Source organism: Euprymna scolopes, chromosome 1 (assembly GCF_053919585.1).
Source record: "Euprymna scolopes isolate OS-2025 chromosome 1, ASM5391958v1, whole genome shotgun sequence".
In the NCBI taxonomy this organism is placed as follows: Eukaryota; Metazoa; Mollusca; class Cephalopoda; order Sepiida; family Sepiolidae; genus Euprymna; species Euprymna scolopes.
Window position 1 is genome coordinate 190775058 of NC_136482.1, and position 15000 is coordinate 190790057.

General features: G+C 35.3%; 1 protein-coding gene across 2 annotated transcripts in view; it reads right to left on the reverse strand.

Moving 5' to 3' along the window:
* LOC145278317 (uncharacterized) overlaps positions 1–15000 on the reverse strand; it is a 139067-nt gene that overhangs the window by 38305 nt on the left and 85762 nt on the right. The window contains exon 2 of one of the 2 annotated variants that reach the window (XM_080130610.1): positions 9453–9580. The exons of the other annotated variant lie outside the window; for it this stretch is intronic. The gene's annotated coding sequence lies outside the window, so the exon portion shown is untranslated. The remainder of the gene's footprint in view (positions 1–9452; positions 9581–15000) is intronic. 2 annotated transcript variants of the gene reach the window in all.

Sequence of the window (15000 nt, forward strand, 5' to 3'; positions counted from 1 at the left end):
TATTTAAGTACTTCTGACATGCCAATTAAGTAGACACCATTGCTTTTAATTGAAATTGATACAAAAAGTCGGCAGATACCATTTTTTTAAATCGATTTTTTCGTTTTCTGAATTTCCCTATTATAGTGTAGTTGCGCCAAAGAAAAAATATAAAAATCTCAAGTCTGTTGTTTTTCTTCCTCTTTTTCCTGTTTCGTTCTTCCAACTTACAATATCATTTAAATTCGTGACCTTCGTGACCTTCGTGACCTTTGTGACCTGAGCAAAGCCCCCATATTTACTTATTTTCTCGCAGAGGAGGGATTAGATACAATGCCGATTCTTAATGTGAAGACAATCCAACTCTTCCAAAAAAGGCATTATGGATTGGGATGAAAACAAAAATTACCTCAGCTAATGTCGGAATTTTTTTATTATCTACGTCGCCTTCAGCAGTGCAATGGGAAGTGGGGGTCAGCCGTTTTGGTTAGTCTGTAGCATTCATGTTACCCCTCTCCTTCTCATCTTGGCCCCGTTGTCTAGCAATCGTTTGAACTGAAAGGTCTTTTCAGCTGGTAAATGTGCGTGCGTGCGTGCGTCACTCTCTCTCTCCCTTTTTGTCATTTAAGCCCTCTCTCTCTCTCTCTCTCTCTCTCTCTCTCTCTATCTATCTATCTATCTATCTCTTTATTTAGTATCTTTCCTTTTTCTTAGTAGTATCCATCATCATTTTTTGATGGTGATTGGCTGCTGTGAAGGAGTCATAGAAATCCCTTTTCTTGCGCCCTTTTCACATCAGTTTTCGGATGAGATTTCTAGCGAGCAAGACTCGTTTTCCAGGCTCCGTCAACCGACGTAAATTTATCCAATTACTTCACTAAGAGTAGTGAGCCTTTATTGGAGCGGTTGAAATTGGTGTTCCGAAATACACCATTCAAAGAAAAAGAAAGTGTAGCAGAGCCTGTCACCATTTTTATTTCAAACTGTTGAACGAGAGCCTCGTCAACATTGATTTTTTATTTATTTTCTTCGTTCCCTTCGAACGGATGAAGAAGTAACCAGACAAACCTTTTCAGAGAAAAGGAATATTATTTCTGGAGAAGGAAGAAGAAAAAGAAGCAGAAGAAACCAGATAACCTTTTCTGAGAAAAGGAATTTTATTTCAGACACTTCATACTTCGAAGAAGAAAGAAGAAGAAGAAGAGGAAGAAAGAGAAGAAGAAGAAGAAGAAGAGTCTTTTCTGAGAAAAGGAATTTTATTTCGGACATTCCGTACTACGAAGAGAGAGTCATAGTTAAAAAAAACAACCTTTTTAAGGTTTCGTTTGTTTAAAAAAAAAGGGACAGAGGAGGTGAAAAAAAAAAAACTTTTTAAGGTTTCGTTTGTTTAAAAAAAAAAGGGACAGAGGAGGTGAAAAAAAAAACTTTAAAAGAACTTTGCAACTCAGCCTTGCATGTTTTCTTTCCTAAAAAAAGAAAAGAAAAAACTTTTTGTTGAAAAACTGAATTTAAACACTTGAAAGAACTATTTTTTTTTTGTATGTTCTTTTCCTTTCAGATTTTCTTTCGAGTAAGAATTGTTGCTTTCTTGTATTTGTTTTTGATTTTATATGTTAACATTAAGGGTTTTTTTAAAACCTTAGATTTGGAAGATAAAAGCAATCATAACATTTTATTTTCTTTTAATAAAATTCGGATAATTTTAATCATATTTCGGGTCTGTACTTCATTTGCTCATTTCCAGAAAATTTGCTTTACATGTTTATTTTTTCTTTTTTTCCTCTCTTTCAATTTGTTACCCCCCAAAAAGGATTTTGGTGACGACCCCAAAATTCCGTCATTAAGAAAGAAATCTTCCTCACTGACTGGGGGAGGGGGGAAACGTAATAAATTACATTTTGAACACAGCACGAATGCCAAGAAGTAGTAATGACCTCGACAAAGTCATCTATGGCTATCAAATTTTGTTTCACAAATTGATTCCAGCTTCCAAAGATTACAAAAATACTCATCTTTCCTAGGACTCCCACCATATCAATTCTAAGAGATTAAAAAGAAATGGACATTGAGTTTACTTTCATCAGCCTCGTAACTCTTGCTTCCCTTTTTTGTCCTGTAGTCCTCACAAAAGATTTTTCTGACACAGGAGGAAAAATTGCTGTTTTCTGGATCAGAATCAAAGTATCAAACATTTATCGTTACTAGTTTTTGACATTCAAATATTTTATAGCTTCTTACATTAAGTGGCTTCATGCTTTGTCTGAAGCGATTTCCGTATACAAAAAAAGAACAGCAATCGTAAAATATATTCATAAAATAAAAAGTCAGAAATTAAAAAGAAAAATCGGTGCTTGTTAAGATAGAGGCGACAGATCGTTTTTTTTTTTTTTTTTGTTAAAATATGTGATTTTAAGCATAAACAACAGCACTTACTTGTCATGGCGAAAATAGTAATATATCCAAAAATTACGAAAATTCATACAGTAGAAAATTATTTATAATTAAAAGTAATTTTTACGGAAAATTGGGTGAAATTGCATTTTCCCTAGATATGAACACCTAGAAGATTGCGATTTTTTGCCACTTTAATGGCTGACGTACTGTTTTAGACCTTAGCGATAGACCTTTTTTTTTTTACTAAAAACATAATAGCAGTTGTTCTAGTCGACGATTTTTCGTAATTTTTAGATATATTACTATTCCCGACATGATAATTAAGTATTGTTGTTTTTGCTTAAAACTACATATTAAAAACATCAATCTGTCGACTCTATTTTAACGAGTACGAAAAAAATCAGTTGTGAAAATATTATTTTCCTTAAAAAATCGTATTGTTAAAAAATTATTTAAACCAAAAAATTAAGATAAATTCGCATGAAATCATTATTAAAATAAATAGCTACTAAAACCTGAATAAGTTTATTTATTTATTTATTTATTTATTTTGTAATCAATAATTAACTGATTTGCAGAGAGAAAAAAAAGAAAAGATTCTGTTTGTCCTTGGATTTCATTAAAAGGCAAATTCCATTTCAGCTGTGAAAAACTGCAACGCAATTACTGCGCTCTCGAGCGAAACTCTTCGAAACACCCCCAAGCCCTCCTCACTATCCTCTGTGGTATATATCCATCCCCAAACGGGACACCCTACGCCAAATATCGCGCAAGAAATCGATCGAATTCGGCTAAGAATAGTCAACCTTCGTGATTGATTTTTATTTACATTCGATTGGTTACAAATACATTCTGTTATTGTTGTTAAGACCAAACGATAAGGGTTCAATATCGATCCGGTGTTTTACAGTCAGGAAAGCAAAAGAGATTTTATTGGATGTTTGCCGTTTGTTTTGACCCAATAAGTTCTGAATATAAAAATGCCGAAAATTGATGTTTATTGGTCATCTTTTAAGGGATGGGAGGGGGAAGGATCTTTTTTTTTTCGACTTGTTATGACGATAAGGATGTTTTCTTTCTGAACAAACCAAAAGTTTGTGTTACTCTCCCATATCCCACCCAACATTCCCTCTTTCGACTTGCGTTTACACCTATTGTATTTTCTTCTATAAACGAGTTGTATAGGGTATACGGCTCATAAACGACTGGGATGGTCTCGAAGGCAAAACGGATAAAAATATTTTATATCGATATAAATACATAGGCGAGTTCGTCAACACACACACACACACACACACACACACACACACACACACACACACACGCACGCACACACACACTAACAGTAACACATACGTACACGCACACATACACACTAACACACATACACACTAACACAAACACACACACTAACACAGACACTTACACACACGCACACATACACACTAACACAAACATAGACTAACACTAAAACATACGAACACTAACACACATGCACGCGAACAGATATGCGCTAACACACATAGACTAACACACACTAACACACACTAACATACACATACACTAACACTAACAAACACATACACATACTAACACACATAGACTAACACTAACACACACATACACACTAACACACACACTAACGCTAACACACGTACACTAACACTAACACACATACTAACACTAACATTCACATACACACACACTACCACACACATACACTAATACTAATACACACACACACACACACACATTTTCTAATTTCCCTCCATTTTTTATTTCCCTGCCTTCTCGTTTATTTTGTCTCTGAAGACTTTGTTGCAGACCAGGATATTATAATCCTAACACGCTACAAAAGAAAATAATGAAATGAATGGAAGGAAAAAAAAAAAACTCAATTGCTGAATAAAATAAACATGTTTATTTTCTGTTGAAAATAAATGGTTTCGGTGGAACACGTGTTCAGTTCAGTCGTGGACGACTACGCGCGTGGAAAAAGAGGAATAAAGTAGGGGAAAGAGAAATGGCAGCCCAGCATGCAGAAAAAGAAAGAGAGAGAGAGAGAGAGGGCTGACCTCAGTAAAGCCGCGCATGTATGATAGCAGTCGGCCACGTGGAAGTGTCTTCAGGCCACAAGCTGTGGACGCGAACTTGTCTGGTTGACAAACCAAGGCAAAAGGGAAGAAAGAGGAAGTTGAACGTTGTTGTTAACTTTTATACCGGGGTCAGTGTTCTGACTGCGCATGTCTGGATTTCACTTAAAAGGAAGTGACGTCATCAATGTGTGTATGTTTGCGCGCGCGAGCGTGCATGTGTGTGTGTAAGTGGGTGTGTATATACGTGCGTGTGTGTGCGTATGTGCGTGCGTACATGTGGGTGTGTGTATGTGAGGGGGAAAAAACACGTTCGAACAACTTTCAACCTCTTACTTTCCTGTCTCCCTTATTTTTACCATTGTCTCACCCTCTCGACCAGGCCATCTACTTGATCGATATTCGAAAGAGAGGAGAAAAGAAAATGCAAATAACATCGAAAGAAAATGCAAATAACACACCGAAAGAAGAGACAACTTTGGAAAGTAAAGGACGTAAACATGCTTTACTGTTTTGATTCGGATTTTGTTCCGACGGATCGTGTTTGTTTTTGTCTGAAATGGTTAGTGGTTTCACTGATAAAGAAGAAGAAGAAGAAGAAGAAGAAGAAGAAGAAGAAGAAGAAGAAGAAGAAGAAATTGCTTGATAATTTGTTTTACGGCATATCAACCCTTTTTGGGTCATTTAATGCTAAATCCAGTCATTTTTTTTAAAAAGATTTTATGCGTTAAGTTGTTTATGCAATTCATATATTTATCCATAGTGTTTGGTTTGGTTGTTTTGCTTTACGCCATATTACTCCTTTTCGTGTTATTTAATGCCAAGTCCGGTAATTTTGGAAAAAAAATTTTTTTTTGTGTTTCAAGTTGTTTATTCACGGTGTTTAGTTTGGTTGGTTCGTTTCACGTCATATCAACCTTTTTTTTCGAATTCAACTATTTCAACAAAAGTTTTTAGGTTTCAAGTTCTTTATATTTTCATGTATTTATTTATAGTGTTTAGTTTGTTTTGTAGATAAGAATTTGGGGGGGATTTGCAGAACATGATTGAGTTTTGCAAAGGGAAATAAAAATAACAATAAAATCAGTGTTTGGTCCATTTAAGTCAGGAAGCCGCTATTTTAAGGCAACCTGATCTGGTGGCATAAAAAAAAGAAAAGAAGACGAAAAAGAAGAAGAAGAAGAAGAAGAAGAAGAAGAAGAGATTGGTTGGTTGTTTTGTTTTACGGCATGTCAACCCTTTTAAGGTTATTTAATGCCGAATCCAGTAATTTAGGAAAAACGATTTTTGGTTCAAGTTCTTTATATAATCAAATATTTATTCGTGGTATTTGGTTTGGTTGTTTTGTACAAGGCATTTATTGTTTTTGATATTTAATTTGCGGAACATGATTGAGTTTTACACACAAAACAATTTGCATCAATATTTGTCCATTTTAGGCCAGTAACTTGAGACAGCCTGATCTAGTAGCATCGAAAGAAGAAGAAGAAGAAGAAGAAGAAGAAGAAGAAGAAAATTAATGCAAATTTATGAGAGCGAAAAAGAGAACAATCGAATATGTGATGCTTTGACAAACAAGAATAGACTGAACTGAAACGAAAGAAGAAGAAAATGGAGGAAAGAAAAATCTGACAAAAGAAAGAAAATAAAAAAAGGAAATAAAGAAGAAAAAAAAACAGAAAAAAGAAAGAAACAAAAAGGGAAACAAAGAAACAAAAAAAAAGAAACAAAAAAAGGAAATAAAGAAAGTGTAAATGTTACTTTCGATGTCATAACTCATTTTCAAGAAACAGGAATTATTTAAGTTGGAGATTATCTGAAATTAATTAATTTTTTAATTACCGGAAGGAGTGGGGACGCCCGGCCTTGCTTATACGCTTAAATATATTTTAATTCATGCAGATTTCGCATTTCTTATTACAAAGCCAATCACCAATTGAATATTATATTGAATTTAATATATAGTACTGATTTTAAAAGATAAAAAAATGACTTGGGCGCCATCAGCTAGAATCGAAACCAAATCATTGAGCGTCCCAGCACTGTTCCTTACCGTTTGAGCTATTGATTTATTTTAAATTCAACCTATGAATGAATTTACTCATGCGCAAAAGTAATAACAATATGTCGGCAAGTCGCATTTCAACTTGCCGACATATTTCTGTATGCGTTATTTATCCGTCCAAACAAATATTTTACTCGTCATAAATGATCCTTGTTGTATAATTACCATTTCCTGTTAATTTCAGTGTTATGTGACCAGTAGTTTAAGAGTTTATCGGTTAAATATTTACACACAGACACACAAACAGATATATCTGTTTTATCTATATAGATTAACTCATTGTTTGTAATGCAATAAGGTTGTTTAGAAGAGTCTAAAAAAATAAAAATTAATCTGAATTCGAATGGACAATCCCTAAAACCTTTATTAATAAGATCTTTAAAAATATTTCTCCAGTTTAATCAGGATTTGTCATAAAGTTTATAATTATTTTTGATAACGTTCATTTTGAAATTGCGATGGAATTACAAACCGTGAACAAAAGTGTAAATTTTGCAGGCTTTGTAATCTTTTACTAACTACGCGAAAGGGCATTCGAAAGGGAACTTTATTTCGCGCTATCTTCAGACTGTTCAGCCAAGTCCGACTAGCTCTGATAGTTGTGTAGACTTTTTAAACCTTAAGAGCCTTTCTGATTAATGCATTGTTTCAATGGGATCAGCCGACCCTCAAACTATGGTAAAACAAAGACAGACGACGTTGTCATATATTATTCTCCGAGTAGTTTCGCTGTTTAGATCTTCTGTAGGTACATTTACTGTTGCAATATTTTTGATACATGATGGGGTAGATATTTAATTCGTGCCCACGTCACCAATATGTGACACATGGTCAGAAAGTGGGAATCTAAGCAAGCTCCCCTAAAGGAGGGGCACTCTTGCAATTACAAAAAAAAAAAATGCCTGAGTATCGGAGCGCCTCAGGCAACAAGCAATAAACTTGTCCCACTCGAAAGCCGGCTGGTAAGGCCCGGAAGGGCGAACCTCCTGAGTAATACTCAAGCAGTATACCTCAGTCCGACAGGTACTGGGCTGGTTTCCGGCCGCGCACTTGTCGGGCTGAATGTCAAGAACGGATCCTTCTCGAGTACTTTACCCTGTCTCCCAGCAGCCAAAGCCGCTAGGAGACACATTTCATCATGAGAGATTCATGGTGGGGTATGTTCTCTAAAAGTTGGGAGATTCTATTTATAAACGCTGCTGATAGGAAGTGACGAATCAAATTAATTCAAGTTTTTTTATCAACCAATCAGAAACCAGAATTGTTCCATAAAAATTGAATCTTTTAGCATTCCAGAACACAATTTTCTTGTGTCAACACAAGAAGGATCATTTGCTATTTGTTTACAAAATTATAAAGTCCATAACCTGTACAGAACAGCTACCCACTGAAAATTCTTCATCTCCAGAACTTGTATAGAATAGCTACCCATTGGAAATTCTTCTGAAATTAAACATGGCTTCCAATTCAAGATTTACATATCGCATGCATAATTTTATTCTGACTTCTCTAACAAGTGTATTTTTTTTTTGTCATGGTAACAATTATAGTCTTTGTTTAGAACTCGTTTCTTAACTATTCACTTTCTGTATCCTTTATTCCTTTATGTATTAAATGCCTTCCAAACCTTCTTTTATGTGCGTTCTCGACAAACGTTAAATAAACTAAATGTTATTGTTATTCTACTGTTTTCAATTGTCCCTTCATTTTTTTATGGCAAATAATGCCTGTTCACATGCGTAGAAAATAATTGTATTTTTTGTTAAGAACTCTCATTTTGGCAAATATCTATCTATCTATCTATCTATCTATCTATCTACCTTTTTATTTTATTTATAACATTTTCACCACAAACAAGGCACATTGCCACTTTGGTGTAGGGGGCAACTACTGGGGCACTATGTTGAGATTTGGGCAGCAAGATGTCGGTTCACGTTACACTTGAACTTCTGCATGTCAGTGCAGTTAGGGAAGCAGGGACCTGGAATGGAATTCCAGAGTCTAGCGGTTCTGGGGAAGAAACTACTGGAGTAGAAAGATCTTTTACATCTAGGGATCTCTACTGTGTGGGGGTGGGATTTAGCTGCCTGTCAGGTTTGTCGAGGGTGTCTACGTCGTGGGGGGCACAAGTGTCTGCAGTTCGTCAGAGCATTCACCATTAGAATACTTGTAGAACAGACAGAGGGATGCAACGTTTCGTCGATGGGACAGAGGCTGAAGCTTAGATGCCAGTTCAGGGCCTATCAGGTAAAAAATCTATCTATCTATCTTTATATAAAAATCTATCTATCTTTATATATATTAGGTTGACAAGACATTTCTTGCGGAATTTTAAATTTTGATTTCAAATGATGTATTTTCCAATAAGTTTTCAATGTAATAGCTTTACTTTATATATCATTTTAACGGGCGTTTTTTGCTCTATCTAATCGTTTAAATTACAATCATTTTGAAAAAATTATGTCTTCTAATAGCAGTACTTGAAAGCGGAAACCATAAAATCCTATGGGACATAGATGAACATATAAATCTATCCAAGCAAGGAGGCCAGATGTGATAATAGTTAATAAGATGGAAAAATCAGTAAAGGCTTCAGGCGATCGGTAATGAACTACCCACTTTTCCACTTTTCGCGGAGGATTGTTTCTTGAAATCACACAGAACCATAATTTAATCAGATATTAACCTGAACACCCCGGAGATTAAAGAGGAAAAACGTGCGTGTATCAACACATATCAAAGCTATTTTTTTAATTTGTAGATTTTTTTCTTTAATTAGAATATGATGTCAATAATTTAATATGCATAATTAAAAATACTAGGAAATGGCGAAAAAATTGGAGGAAGTGGAATGTAGGGATAATAGGCAATTGAAAAGTTTCAATTCAAAGCACAAAATTCTGATTGGATTAACAACTCACGTGGTTCGTCTCCAGCTACGTCCGCACAAATAGTTCAAAAGACCGAGTCAACATTTAAAGAAATTGAATCACGTTTCTAACAAATAGAAACCTCTCCATCTAGTTTAAATCGACTGGCTTGGAGCCGACTGAAAAATATAAATAGAGAAAGACAAGTCAATACAAAATCGCAAATCATCCACGACAAGAAAACGAAATCACACACACACACACACACACACACACACACACACACACACACACACACACACACACACACACACACACACACACACACACACACACACACACACACACACACACACACACACATATATATATATACACTGTATATATATGTATACTAACAGTTAAGTCTGGCTTTGCTCAGGCCTTATGTACTGTTCATAACTTTGTGCATATGTATAATTATATTAAAAATTTTACTCATATTCAGATAACCTACATCCAAAAATTCAAGTGTTTAGACCCAAAATTGACTGAATAGTTTGTTAGAGACCGCAAAGGTCAAATCAGAACTTTGATCCCTTGGCAGCCAAATTTCCGGCCAAAAACCGATTTAAAAGCTTGCCATATGTCTGAATACACTTTATGCAAGATCTTAGAATGCTAAGAATTTCTGCTACTTTGTAATGTTATATTAAAAAAAAAATGTATCCCCACAAATTCTACTTAAGATTAACAACATTAGCTGAGATTCAAAACAATTACATCGTCTAACTATGGTTAAACTAACAATTTCTTGGGTAAATTCGACACACTGTTGTCAAAAAATCCAACTTCACAATTCGACATCCTTTCAAGTTGACTTACACACAACTACGCACTTAGCACACCGTCTTCCAAATCGTTCCTCTGTTTGTTTCACGTCCGTTTTTAACAATCTGTTTCATTTGCAAATAAACGGCCGTTAACCATAAAACCAACTGAGTGTCGCCATTTTAACCTTTATTTTTTTTTGTTTTTACATGACCGACCCTTTCAAGCATGCACACATGCTAGCCAAGTAAATTTCCGTACACTAACATACACAACTCTTCTGTTCATTTCAAACATACATTATTGCATTATCGACAATAACAAAAATAACCTCAAATTTGTATATTTTCACATTACTTTCTCTCAGAATAATAAATGCATTGTTCTCTTTTTTTTTAATGTCTTTACTCAAATGTTATTCTAATTGCGCACATGTTATCCGCATGATAGGTGAACCAAAAAAAAAAACAAAAACATATTAAAAGGTTAGAAAAATAGCCAAGTCTGCTAAACCAATGTGACTTCTGCAAGACTCGTATACATCTAAAACTAGTTACATTCTAGATGAAAAGCGGTAAGTATTCCCTTTCTTTCTATTTCCTTTGTGTACTATCTTTGTTTTACGTATATCGCTTCTGTTTTTCCTCTTCCCTTTCTTTCGATGGAGAAAAGAAAATTTCTCGAATAAGTTCGTCTCATAATGACGTTCAACATTTGCTGATGAACGAAACAGGTCGTTACCGAGACATAAAAAATATTTTTCTTTTTGTAAATTTTATATTGTACTTCTTACACACTCTGAATTAGTACCTTATTCACACACACACACACACACACACACACACACACACACACACACACACACACACACACACACACGCACGCACGCACGCACGCACGCACGCACGCATATATAATTATAATTTAATAATATTTCTTCATTTATACTTAGACACTAGTGTAAGGTTTTTAGATTCGAAGGGAATTAGGAACTATTAAAAGCCGAACTCGGGCGATTATAATAACAATCTAGATTGTTCGCACGAGCGGAAGTCGTGAACATAGATGCTGCTTGATTGTTTCCTAGTTATAATTCCGCATACAGTATTAATTATTCTTAATTGAGCTTGATAATTATAATTAAATAATAATTATTCATTTATACCTACATACACTAGTGTTTCATGATAACGCAATCATCAGTGTAGGTAACAATTCCTGCCGGTCATGAGATTCGAACCCAACCACAAAGCCGCCTTTGACTGCATTTGCGATATTGGGATTTTCTTTAGGTACTTATTTGTGCTTCACACACACACACACACACACACACACACACACACACACACACACACACACACACACACACACACACACATATATATAATCATCCACATACAGTACTTTTTCGTTGTATCACAGCTCATCAGTGTGGCTAGACAGGCAACTACTTCAAGCCAGGATCGAAACCCGACTGCCCATATGCTCAAGGCTTCTAACCATTACGCTAAACGGCTGCTGTGCGGGTAGTGAATTAACGATGCTTTGGCATCGTCTGAAATTCCTAAGCTCGATTTGTTTACACAAAGAATATCGCTTAATTTATGGTAATTCGTGTAGTTCATTAAAATTGGATGTCCATACTTTAAGGCTTAAAGGACGGAGTTCTGTTTCAATGAGATACTTTGAAGTGGGGCACATTGATATTCGGCCCGTTCAGAGAAACGTAAGGATTTGAAGCCACTTCCATTGTCTACCCGACAAATTCTTTCAAGGATGAAACACAAACGTTTCTGTTTAGCTCACTTGCAATAAATATATTTCTATACTACGTACTTCTAGGTTCTACTAATGCATTGGGCATTATTAAATAACTATTAAAACAATATATGTATATATATATATATATATATATATATATATATATATATATATATATATATATATATATATCATCGGTTATCTCCTGTGATATAAAGGAAAGACGCATTCGTATCTATGTATCTAGATGCCATAAAGTACATAAGATATGCCTACAAAGCTTGCATTATCGGATTCAGTGTGAATCCGAACTCATTATGGTAAAAATTGGGACTAATATTTATAGTTTTGTGGGCACCACGAACCAAATTAGAAAATTAGAAGAAAAGCGCGATCGCGTGCAGTGAATTCATGCATAGTTAAGTAAAAAAAATATGTTGGAAACCGTTTTCCGGTTAGACTTGAACTTGTGTTCGAATGTATGGAAGCGTTCAGAATCTGAATGATACATTTAGACCAGAGGCTCCGAATCTATTTTTTTTATATAGCAGTACACTGTTGAGCTCTATATATTTTCGCAGTACACTATTGAGCTCCTTTAATTTTCGCGACACACCTATCACAAAATAATGAATATACTTTACTCGTAAATCCTTTGTGTAATCAAATAAAAAATAAACACCATATAAGGAATTTTATATATATATATATATATATATATATATATATATATATATATATATATATATATATATATATATATATATATATATAAGTAATACCAAGTATTCAGAACTTGATATAAACTAATAATCGTGAACGCCAGTGGGACAATTGTGTTTGGTGTCTTCTTACTAATGTGGATATTTGTGAGCCATTAGGTTATCAAGAAGGTTCTTGCGGAATTTTTAACTTTGATTTCAAATGATGTATTTTCAAATAAGTTTTCGTTATAATAACTTTGGATATCATTTTAAAGAGCGTTTTTCGCTCTATTTAATCGTTTAAATTACAATCGTTTTTTAAAAAATTATGTTTTCTTTTCAGAACGTTGAATAGAAGATAGAAAAAAAATACCAAATTCCCACAATTTTCTTATTTCAATTCAAGCTAAGCTGAAAAGCTGCTGAAACAGCTCGCAATATAAACGAAGCGTTTAGTCCAGGAACTATTACTGAACGTGCATCACAATGGTGGTTGAAGAAATTTCGTGGTGGCGACTAGAGTCATTAAGATGATTAGCGTAATTGTTAGCCATCGGATGTTGACAACGATCAATTAAGAGCCTTAGTCGAATCCAATCCACGCACAACTGTTCGAGAACTTGCTTCTGCATTAGACATAACGTAAACGACGATTTCCAGCCACTTGAGAGAGATTGGAAAGACAAAAAAGACTTGATAAATTGGTGCCTTATGAATTGAACGACAACCATAAGAAACGCCGTTATGAAGTGTCATCTTCCTTTACGCAACAAGAACGACCCATTTCTCGACCGGGTCGTGACTTGCGTTGAAAAGTGGGTTCTTTTCTTTTCGGCGACACTCAGCTCAGCGGTTACATGCCGACGAAGCTCCACGACACTTCCCGAAGCCAGAGTTGCACCAAAAGAAGGTAATACTGACTGATTGGTGATAGTCGACCGGTCTCATCGATTATAGACTTTTTAATGCAAGCGAAGCCATTACGGCGGAGAAGTACTATCAACAAATGGATGGAATGCATCAGAAACTTCGGCAACAGCACCCAACATTAGTCACCAAAATAAGGCCCAATTCTCTTCCACGATAATCCCCGACCGCACGTTGCTAAACCGACCCTACAGTAGTTGAACAAATTGGGCTACGAAACTCTTCCTCATCCACCATACTCTTTAGACCTCTCACCTACCGACTACCACTTTTTCAAGCATATCGACAATTTTCTGCATGAGAAATGCTTCAAAAACCTAAACGATATCAAAAACGCCTTCAGCGACTTCATCGCCACCAGAACGCAAGATTTTTACGTTACTCGCATAAATACACTTGTTTTGCGTTGGCAAAAGTGTGTTGATTTTGATGGTGCTTATTTCGATCAATAAATTTTTATTCGAGTTGAGATATGTTCATCTGACTTTAAAAGTTAAAAACAGCAAAAACTTTCTTGTCAACCTGATAATATGAGATAGACGCATACTTAATTCTTCTGCAATGTTTTTTTTTAAGTCTTTCCCGTTTAAAATTGTTTAATGTTGTTTAAGTAAGAAAATCCTAGTTCAAACAGGTAAGAAGTTGGGAATTTTGATGGCTTATTTGTTTAGAGTTGGATACTCTTCCATAACAGAAACCCAAAGGCATATAATGGCAGTTGTGCTTATTTTAATCTGAGCCCACGACCATTGGAAAGATTCGCTACTTATTCAGTATCGCATAACTCAAAATTGTAAAGGTTGATAATCGATAAATTTAGGAAAGAGTTTATCAATGTTGATTAAGTGAAAACATTCTTCAATTGTATGTTCTTAAAAACATATACAAATGCTGACTATTGATTAAACTAATTTTTTTTTACAAGGTGGTCACCACTTATCAAGGCCCGGAAGCCACTCAGGGATAAGGATTATTGTAAGTACAGTACGTTAGTGTGGATATTTAATAAAGTGTCTACTTAAGGGAGCGGTTCATCAGGAATTTGTTTATGTTGGACTTGGAGACATCCAAGTTGTAGTCAGGAGGGAAGCAGGCAGACGGAACAGAGTTCCACAGGCGTGCAGTTCTAAGAAAGAAGCTTTGTTCATGGAATCTACGTTTTGATTTAGGCATAGATTGCGAAGTGATGAAAAAAAAAATCCAAAACGTCTGTATATAATGTGCGGCGACGTTGCGTAGACAACAGTCCTGCGGTGAAATAGAGAGAGGAGCAGTAGGAGGTGCAAGACTGGTTACGTCACGCGGAGATAGTAGCAGCAGCAGTAAGACAGAGAGAGTGGAGTGGGAAATACGCGACGGCGTGAACAGCAGGAGCAGAGAGCAGACAATTTATCCCC